At 44.9% G+C, this 10,952-nt stretch overlaps 1 non-coding gene across 1 annotated transcript; it reads left to right on the plus strand.

Annotated features, from left to right (window-relative positions):
* Window positions 1–10,229: 10,229 nt before the first annotated feature.
* Window positions 10,230–10,301, plus strand: TRNAG-UCC (transfer RNA glycine (anticodon UCC)). Its single transcript has one exon. It is a non-coding gene; the product is annotated as a tRNA-Gly (tRNA).
* The last annotated feature ends 651 nt before the right edge of the window (window positions 10,302–10,952 follow it).

The raw sequence follows: 10,952 nt of genomic DNA on the forward strand, positions 1-10,952 counted from the left end.
CTCTATCAAAACTTTTACGCAAGTTGGTTTGGACATACTGTGCTACTTCGGGAGGGGGGAGCCAATTGGAAGATCTGGGGTGAATAATTTCTGTAGGATCAAAGTCCAGGACTTGGGACGGAGGGGGCATTTTCTTACTTTTCTTACTCGGAACCGGAACATCAGAGTCATCTGAGTCGTCTGCGGAGGAGGTTTTATCAGAGGAGGAGGTAGAAAGGGGTGTTCCTTTTTTTCGAACTATAATTATGTTCACCACTGTGTTTTTTCCGCACTTTCTCAAAAGCATCAGCGTGGATAGCACTGACCTCTGCTCCTGGTTCCAGATTTTTTGCTTTATCTTTTACCTTTTTAGGCTCTTGTTGACCCTGAGACCAAGCTTGTGATTGAGCGAGATCAAATATTTGCCCAGAGAATGGGCCTAGAGCTCTCGCTAGAGCATCATTGACTGATTGTTGGACCCTGTTATCAAGGGCTTCCACCAAATCAACTTCAAGTTGATTGCCCAGCTCCTCTGGGTAGTATTCGGCTTCTTGCTCATCCCATTGAGCCATGATGCAATGAAGTAGTAATATCTTTTTAGGAAAATTATTTAATCTATTTAAATGACGATACCAAGTGGGGGAGTGCAAAAATCCCAAGTTCAGGTCAGGAAAAAACAAAGGAGCCCTTGAATTAAAGTGTGGAGGGAGCGACCTAAAAGACACTCTAGGCAGTAGCCTGGTATTTATTTTACAACCCAGTCAGCTTTCAGTCTGCTGGGCGTCAGGGAGCAACTTGTCAAAGCGGGAAGGGAGACCGAAACGAGCACGCAGCACACACGAGCCGATCGATTTCCAAATCGGGATGAAATTGGCTCGAAATGCGTGTGCGTGCTAAAAATGGTAAAAAGACTGCCCGAGGGCAGCCCAGCTCCAGCTCCGACTCCACCAGAAAAACGGGCTGACAAAATTGGCAAAACGCCAATAAAACGAAGTGCGAGAGAGATAAAATCAATACAATAAAAGCGCGCTGAATCGCGACACTTATCTAACTCAAATACACATAAAATAACATTCTTAACACATCGATAATGTCGGAGAGAAAATAAACATATACTTATCTGCTGCGAAGCAGCAAAGAAAGAGGAAGTGACTTCATAGGTCAAAGGACTCATAGCAAAGGACATGGATGGTGATTGGACCATGTGACAGGATATTAGGTGTCCTGGGTATTGTAGTTTTTCTGTTACTTGTATTTCATTGGCTGTTGTTTAAGTCAGTAAAGAAAGAGAAAGCATAATCAGAGCCTTCGGTCCTGACATAGAATCTCCCATTCACCCAGTAACAGGGTGACCACCAAAGCAAAGCTACTAACAATTGTGGCCAGGGAGGCGGAGCTCTGACTCTGTGCCCTCGAGGAGAGTGGCAAATTAACAAAAAACTCTGTTTGCTGAGTTTATGGGATCTCGGCTGACTTTTGTTACAATTGTCTGATCTTTCGCTGCTGATGATACAAAGAAATGTGTTTTCCATAGTCTATGTCACCCTTGCCAGGACTATAAATTAGCAGCGCCAGCAACAAATCAAGTACATGGGTGTCATGAAAAGGTAGTAATACAGATCGCATGGATGTTCTGTGCTATTGAATGGATTGTAAATGTTTACTTTAGAGTGACCTAGTGCCAGGCCTGTAGAATAGCTTCATGTACTTTAATCTCGTTAATTACTCTGGAAAGTTTGACAAGCAAGAAATCATTGTCTGTGCTGCAGTTCATCACTGCTCTCAATGCTTACTTTCAAGTCATCCTCTTGTACACAACAGTAGACCTCGTAGCGCAACGGTAGCGCGTCTGACTCCAGATCAGAAGGTTGCGTGTTCAAATCACGTCGGGGTCAAAAAGTTGTTCTTTTAAACTCCAACATTGACTCACAGGAATATATCTTAATTTCTCAATTAAAAAAATAATTGCATTTAAAAACTCTTGTTTATATAAACATAAATGTGGGCCAAGCTCTCATGGATTACCTGGAATAAACCTGCTTCTAATGCGTACTTAGAAGCTGCGCATCATTTTTAATGCGTTAGTGCACAAAATGTGCCTTTTGGGAAAAATGCAAGTGTTTTAGCTGCATTCAGCAACAAAAATAATGCTATGCCACAATTCTGTATTACATTAACAGGAAGTAGCAGCCTTACCTCACCCCACGCTGCTAGTTATTATCTGAACAATGCGTTGGATACTTCAATTGATGGACAGTAGATGGCGCTGTTGTATTAGTCTATAGCCGCATATGATGAATCAGTCTTTCCACTTGTGGAGTGGAAAATACAATATTACGTTTTCCTTCAGCTGAAGATAATACAGAACTAATTATGAACTGTTAAATGAAAATATGGTGCTGGAAGTCAAAATGACTAGCAGAGGACGGCTTCGAACCTACGACCACAGAGTTATAGGCCTACTACTTTTCCACTGGAATCTCTACTGTGTCCCACGGGAAAGGAGTCCTTACACCTTTTTATTTAGTGAAATTCTACAGTCCTGACATTGTTGATAAAATACGGGATTCAGCAGAAATATTTCTGCCGTAAAGCACACATTTTGCGATGCATTTATGTGAGACCAGACAACTTATATATTTCAAGAAGGGTTCAAACCAAACATTATGGATCTCTGTACATCAACACAGTGCGTGGTACTTCATGAGATGAATATATGTATTTTGCATTTTGGCCTTTTCCTTTCTGCAGACTTCTTAGTTCGTCCCTCAGATTTCGTTTCGCATATTTTACTGGTGTGTTGAGTTAGTTCACGTGACTGACCACAAACACTCAAGCGACTAAACAATGACTGACCACAAACACCTATACAACACTCTTCACCCTTAAGACTGGAGGAGTGAGACAATCTAGAGAGGACCCTTTGGGTGCAATAACATTTCCCTTTGAGGCTCTGTTTCTCCCTGCCTTTTTACATTGCAGGCCTCGCTCTGCATTAATCTCCTTCCTGACACATTCTGCTCAGCTCTCTCCAGGATCTTCGCATATACAGAGCAGATGGTTTTAACTTGTCACATCTGAACATTTAAGACAAAAAATCAAGCGTTGGGATCAAGGCCCAGAGGTACTCAGATACCCAGGGGGTGGAAGTGAACAATTGTATTTTGTATATTCAAAGGCACTTTTAACATGCTTATGAAATAAACCTACTTAAGCATTTAAGTGAACCAACATATCTTTTATCATATGCTGTTATGTCACCTTCTGTTGCTTTGTGTTATGTGTGTGCTGTGTATGTGTGGTGTGGTGTTACAACATTATAACACACATCTGTCGCCTAACAGAACTAGAATATCAAGGTACGTTCAGCGCATGGGGCATCGTCCTGCAAAAATTAGAACCGCCCAGACATACTAATCTTTTGATACCGCAACAAAAGAAGGGCAGATCAATTTTAAAAGGGGCCGTGGGAGTAGAAACCTCCCCAAGTAATCTGGAACATTTAACAATAGTAAAGCATCAAAGCATGCTTCATCGTGGCATGCACCAACAGATCTTCATCGGCATGCCCTCGACAGTCAAACAGGCTGGAAGGCAAATTTCAAACGACAACAATCATGATTGGTCCTGATGGAAACGCAGAAAATATCCCCATATGCTCCTGGAACACTCATGGTCTAAAAAACCTGGTTACCGATAAGCTGGCACTGAGTTTCCTACAGCAGTTTGAAATCTTCATGTTGCAGGGAACATGGTGCATGGAGCCAATACAAATTTCTGGACATTCAGGGATAGACGTCTCTGCAAAACAACCTCAAAGTCACGGACACCCCAAAGGGGGCCTCACAACATACTGCTCCACGAAAATCAACTGGGTGATCAAACAGATCGACCTGGGAATTGACTGGTTGCTACCAACTATGTTGGAACACTGGGCTCCATTAGGCAACAACAGAACCCTACTACTGACCAATGTATATAATCATCCTAATAAAACGCAAAACAGAGAAAATATGGAAACGTTTATCAGCATTGTAAAAGTGCTGCAGAAGCAAAATAAGGACGCAATCCTCATTCTGTCCGGCGATTTCAACCTTGATTTGAGAAAGTGCAGCACAAAACCTCTTCATGGAACATACGCTAACTCAAAGCTTGAAACCCTGGGTTTGCTTTGCCTGGTGCCTCTTCCTGAGGATGCTTCATCCGCATAAGTAACCTTCTTAAGTGGCACAAAAAAAATCTAGCATCGACTTTACATTTATCAATGAAACCGCACTGCCATTGGTTTTAACATATAGGATCCAAGAACGCACTGAGAGAGATCACTTCCCACAACTCATTAAGATCCGGAATGAATGGAACCGGCTACCCTCTGCCAATATCATAATTTCAGCCCCAGTGACTTATGACACAAAACAATTTAAATGGAGGGGGCCAGGCCTCGGTATAGTAATGGAAGAAGTGTACCACAGTGCTGGCACAATTAATGAGCTTAAAGAAACACTAAGAATGCAGGAACAAGAAGATCATCCTCTAGGAGAACGAGTGACCGATAGGACGCACTTGTGTGATTCCTTAATGAATACATTTTCCATCAAAAAACGTCTCCCAATTTAGGTCATAGAAACGAAAAACAAAGTTGAGAGAGGCAGAGCAGAAAAGCCATGGTTTAACAAAACACTGCATAATCAGAAAAATCAAGTCTCTAGAGAATTGAAAGAAGTCCTAAAGGACACACGCTGGGGAAGGAAATCTGACAACACAAGGCTCTCTGAGCTAAGAGCAAAATACAAGAAAAATTGCTGGATGGCAAAACGGAGGTATCATGAGGATTTGTAGACCAAGCTGCTCATGTCCAACAAACAGAAAAATAATAAAAAGTTCTGGGGACTGATAAATGGACTAAATCAGGGAAAAAAAAATAAACAAAGGAACACCAGAATTGATGCGGCCACATGTGAAGCCCACATACTAACAATGTTCTCACTCCCAGTGCACCATATGAAGGAGAAGGCCACTCAGGCAGCCAATGACCCAAGTAAGATAACTTTGGTTTCAGAGAGACAACGCAAACAGATTTACTTATAAACCAAAATGAACAAAAGTACACACTAAAGAGCATCGACATCAAAAAGGTGATAAGCCTTATAAAGAAATTAAAACTGGAAGGGTCAGCTGGCCGGAACGGAATGCCAAATGCCCTGTTTAGAGGAGACCCTTCATTCTGAGCACACTATATGATGCTGCTTTTTAATGACCTCCAGGGCACCACGGGTCTACCAGACGCTTGGAAAGGCAGTATCATCCATCCAATATATAAAGCAGGCAACCCCGCTAGCCCTTCAAACTACAGGCTAATAGCATTGATAGATGTGGAAATAAAACTCTATGCAGCATGTTTACTGCAACTACTAGCAGAATGGATTCATGACAGACATCTAATTCCACAATGCCAGACACGTTTCAGAAGTGGTATGGGAGCCTCCACTAACCTGACAACCCTGGTTCTGTTGGGAAACAAAGCCAGGCTTAAGAAGAAAAGGCTATTCACGTGTTTTATTGATCTAAAGGCAGGCTTTGATTTCGTACCAAGAACCCACCTATGGGAGAAACTGAAAGGTTGGGGCTTACCCTGCAGCCTTCTCAATGAAATGATGGACTTGTACACAGGCACATGGCCGCAAGTAAAAATCGAAGAAGGTGGCTACCTCACCAACAGAATATTAACTGCAAAAGGACTAAAACAAGGGTGTGTATTAGCTCCTACGCTGTTCAGCTTATATCTTGCCGACCTACCTGAGGCTCTAGCATCGGTAAACAGCCATCCGCCAATATTGGCCAAGAAAGGAATAGCATGGCTACAGTATGCAGACGACATAGTCATACTCAGCCAAACACAAGTCGGCCTACAGCATAGCATCAACATTTCATACATACATAACAATGCAAGGTCTGGAATTGAATTTGAGTAAAACTAAGGTTGTCCGCCTAGTAGACATAAAGTACAAATCTGCTTCATGGTTCATAAAGGGAACCCGGGTGGAGGCTGCCCCCATATACAAATATTTGGGATTCACCATGGACTGCCTCTTGACCTTCAAGCCACAGCTTGCTGTTGCTCAAGCTAAAGCCCTTTCATTGACCTATGGCTTCAAAATACTAAAACAAAAACTGAGCTGCCCGTCATATTCACACCTCCTTTCAGTCATGGCAGCACGACTAATGCCGACTGTCACTTATGGCGCCGAAATCATGCTGGGGAAGGAGGCGTTTTTTTTCAATCAAGTCCAGACAAAGGCCTACAAAATGGATTTTCGGATACCACGACCAGCATCTCCAGCCCAGGTCTGCCTAGAATTGGGTCTGAAAAACTACGAATTTCAGAGTAAATGTGCTTTCACCAAATTATGCTGGAGGATGCGTACAGCAGAGATTGGTACCTTAAATAACCTATGTTGGATGGAAATCGAGGAGCAACAGGGTCACAACGATCAAGGCACCTGTGGTCAGCATTTAAACAACTGTATTAAAGTGCTAGGTCTGCCAGAAGCCTGGGAGCAGAACCTGGGCAAAAAGGAGTTTTACCGGAAGGCAAATGCTGTCACTAAGATAAAATCTTTAAATTCTGACAAACAAAAATTGGGAAGAAGAAGACAGCACGCCAGGATTGTAACAACATCTTACAAAACCTTACGGGTACAGGAATATTTAGCAGCATCCTTCAACCAGTTGCTGGAACACTAGTTCATGCTCTTTCGATTTGGGTTGATGGAAACGAAAGATATGGTCCCTTCATGGAGACAACAAGATCCGACACATTCCTGTCGACTGTGTGGATACAGACAGGAGTCCTTAGAACACATTTTCTGTGTGTGCCCGGCGTTGCTAGGTTACAGGATATTGTATCTGAAAAATATTTTTAGGATATTGAACATGCAGGCCAGCCGTCATCAGTTGGCTCAGCGGACTCTCAATTCTCTTTTCTTGTCGGGGGCCAAATTTATGGTACAGGCCCAGAAAGAACTAGAGAATAAAGTCTAAGCCGAGTGCGCACGGGTTATCATTTTATGTTAGTAAAGCAACCAACAGGTTAGCTGCAGCCAGAAAACAGTCTCAGGTATAACTTAGTGTTCATCATTTTTAGTATTCCCTGAGCCCTACTCATCTACAATCACAGTTTTGCACGGGAGTAAGAAAGTCCTAAATTTAAGACCAAGAGTAAGGTTGGAATCAGTAGAGAACATTTTAGTCATGCACAAATTGATCATTATGATAAGTTTTAGTTTAAACAAGCATTTTATGTTTTTATGAGTCTCTATTTAATACAGTGAGTATGCTAAGTATTTCTACAAATATGTATGTTTGAATTGCGATGGTTTGAACTAACTGTGCCAATAAATTTAAACTTGAAACTATAACACACATCTGTCACCTTCTTGGCCTCTCATTCTTCTTGACAAAGAGCAGAGTGTTGCTGCAAGTTTGTTGGAAGCGACAAACACATTCAGTGAGTGCCCGGCTGAGGCTGTCGGTCGTTTCACTGGTTCTTCTGATTGTGAGGTTGTGTGCTGGTGTTTAGGGATTGGACTGGTGTAGTCAGGTATTGAAATTGTGAACACTTTAGAATATGCGCCACCGGGTGAGTGAGTCCACCTCTGGATGCAGGGTTACCACATGGTGCTCTGTTAGTCAGTAGGACAGGGGGGAGGTGTGTGGTGCAGTGTAGGTGCAGGTCCTCAGTCTGAGACTCTTCACAGGTTTGATGCCTTTGTGGACACCCACAATCCGGCTGATGTGCTTAAGACGAGTCTTGCTGTACTATGTGGGGCTTTGTCTCAGGAAGTGTAAACTACTGTGAGGAAGAGTAGATCACTGATTCATGGGAGGCAGGAGGGGGTTGTAGAAGGTCTAAAACCAGTTGTGTGCCTCTGCAGCTGTGCATGTGTTTTCACTAGGTTTTAAGGGGCAGCGACCATTGGAGGGTGTTGTCAGTTACTACAGATATCAGTGCACCCACAGGGGTGGGCTGGTCAGGGCTTGCTTCAGGTGAGGTTGTGTCAATGAGCTGGGGTTGCTTCGCATGAGGTTGTGTTAGTGAGTTGGGGTTGCTTTGCATGAGGTTGTGTTAGTGAGTTGGGGTTGCTTCGCATGAGGTTGTGTTAGTGAGTTGGGGTTGCTTTGCGTGAAGTTGTGTTAGTGAGTAGGGCTTGCTTCTCGTGAGGTTGTGTCAGTGAGTTTGGCTTCCTTCAGGTGAGGTTGTGTCAGAGAGTTGAGCTTCGGGTGAGGTTGTGTCAGTGAGTTGGGCTTCGGTGAGGTTGTGTTAGTGAGTTGGGGTTGCTTCGCTTGAGGTTGTGTCAGTGAGTTGGGCTTGCTTCAGGTGAGGTTGTGTCAGTAAGTTGGGCTTCGGGTGAGGTGTGTTAGTGAGTTGGGGTTGCTTTGCGTGAGGTTGTGTCAGTGAGTTGGGCTTCGGGTGAGGTTGTGTCAGTGAGTTGGGCTTCAGGTGAGGTTTTGTCAGTGGGTTAACCTTGCTTCAGATGAGGTTGTGTCAGTGAGCTGGGCGCTGTGGGCGGGGGGGGTTCGGTTGGATACCATGGTGAATCATGGCATGCGGAGCTTGTAGGGTTCAGCAATTGTCGTTTGACTACCTTGCTTCGATGCATTGATGCGGCGTTTCGTTTTTGTTGCTGTGATTGGTCCCCTTATTGATTTCTTTTTAAGAATAACATTTACACGTTTCCAGACATGAAGAGAAACACTCTGTCTCTCCCGTTCCCCACTTTAATGTGTTTTCTCAGAAACGGACCCGTTCGTGATGGTGAAACCGGAAGGACTGAAGCTCAGCAGCGCCTTTCCCTGTAGTCCATCTCTCCTTCCTGCCCCAGGCTGCAGTAGTACCACTCGTGTGCTCTTGGGCATGTAAGGCCCGTGTGGTCTTTTGTAAACTAACGTCAGGAGCAGGGCCCCCACCAGTGGGATACGGCATCCGGACCCGTATCAGAATGTGTGAGGTTTTCCACCCCTAGAACATGCCACACTCTGTGGTACCAACCCTCCAGGGTGGCACCAGCATAGCTGCCAAGTTTCCCAGGTCCATTCTTTATGTGTTGCTCCAATCCGAGTTTTTTTTACTTTGAATTCTGGACTTGTAGTCCTGTTTTATAATGGAATAAATAAAACTAAAACTCCCAGAATTCAAAGTAAAAACGTGGACTGGAGCAGCACATCACGCACTGACCCGGGAAAACCTGGAATGGATGCCCCGGTCAGCAGCCAGCTAGTAGGGTCTGACCGGCCAGTGATAAGAGCGCATTTTCCCGCAAGTTTCCCCGCGTGTTTATTCAGCATTCAGACAAGATATGGGGGGGTCTCTGGGATGATGTTCCATCACCCCAGGAACCCCTGGCCAGACGGGGTGTATTAAAGGATGCCCCATAGAATGAGGTGGTTCTCCCCCGCCTGTAGCCCCCCAGCACAGGTCCCATCTTGTTCTTTCCAGCGCGTGAAGTCGATGTGCGGACCCCAGGGACCTCGGGTGGATTCTTGGTACATTCTACCTCCGAGAGGCCCGTGAGGTCCCTTTAATGCAGCGGTGAGTCTGGTGGACTATTCGGCTTCTGTAAACTGAAGGTTCAACCCTCTCCCGGCAGCTCTGAAAGCTTCTCTTCTGTGCCGGGCTTCTTTCTAGTGACAATGTAGAGATTCTTGAAATAATGGTGAGGTTGGGTGGCGTGTGTGGGTGGGGAAATGGGGAGGGGGCACCATCGCTTTCCTTAAAACAGATTGTCTGGAGCTGGATAACCCTTGATTGACACCACGGATCTCCCCCTGCAGGTTGGTTTACCGCCCCTCGACAGGTCGAATTCACTGTTCTAGGCCACAGGGCGTGCAGCAGGTAGAGTGGCACCGAGGACCAGTGGTTTCTGGGGCTCATGTCCATTCTGACCCTGGCGCCCATAATACTAAGGCTAACCTACTGCTAGGACCGGAGGGAAGTCAGCATACGATTAAATTGCGGAGTTTGGGTGATGCTGCTGGTTTCTGTCTGAGTAGAATTGATGGCTTCAGTTATTGGTGCTCAGTCCCGCGGAGGGGCTGTTAAAACTGGACTATCTGGGGGCTCTTAGACGGGTGAGTGGAGTGAAAAGTCTGTGCGGGAATGCTCGCCTTAGCTGCAGAATAACTCTTCTGTGAAGATATCGGCGGGCTTGTGTTATTTCTCAGAGGGAAAGCAGCTCCTACAATAGTAGCAAGCGTTGGTGGTATAGTGGTGAGCATAGCTGCCTTCCAAGCAGTTGACCCGGGTTCGATTCCCGGCCAACGCAGTATATATTTTTGTGCAATAATATAATTTCATTATTACTGTGTGAGTTTCACTTTGATAGTAAATCATTTAGTCTGTCTCACGACTGACATTGACTCACAAGGATACAGAACTAAGGAAACCACGAGGAATGAATATCACGGAGAGGCCGGAGCGACTCGGACGCATTTCCACCCACAGGTTTATGTTCTGGATCTCCTCCTGCAGGGCTGCACCGGCAGCTGACACACCGGGTGAACGTATGTGCAGCCACTTCTGAACAGAATCGTGAATTACTCCAGTACTTCGAGATCTGGCTCCATAGCAAGAACTAGTACGTGTTTGCAGCTGCACATCCTGTACATGATGACGTGGGAACTGTAAGTCAGTGCCTCAGTTCTGTTTTGCTGTTCGGTAGGACAGTGAATCCCTCAGTCCTTTCAGCGCTAGTAGCATCTCCAGACCCTCAACCCACTGGGGATTTTCCGGGGTCTGCAGCGGCCAATCCTGCACTTTCTACTTGTTAAGAAATCATTCACAAAACGGGAGATTAACCCTTTCTGAAAGAGGCCCTGGTTTATTGCCCCGAATGTTAGACCAAGGTCGGTTCTTTGCAGTAGTCCGGACAGTTGGCTCAGCTGGTAAAAACTACAACTGTGTGAAACAGAAAAAC

Source organism: Pleurodeles waltl, chromosome 12 (genome assembly GCF_031143425.1).
Source record: "Pleurodeles waltl isolate 20211129_DDA chromosome 12, aPleWal1.hap1.20221129, whole genome shotgun sequence".
Lineage (NCBI taxonomy): Eukaryota > Metazoa > Chordata > Amphibia > Caudata > Salamandridae > Pleurodeles > Pleurodeles waltl.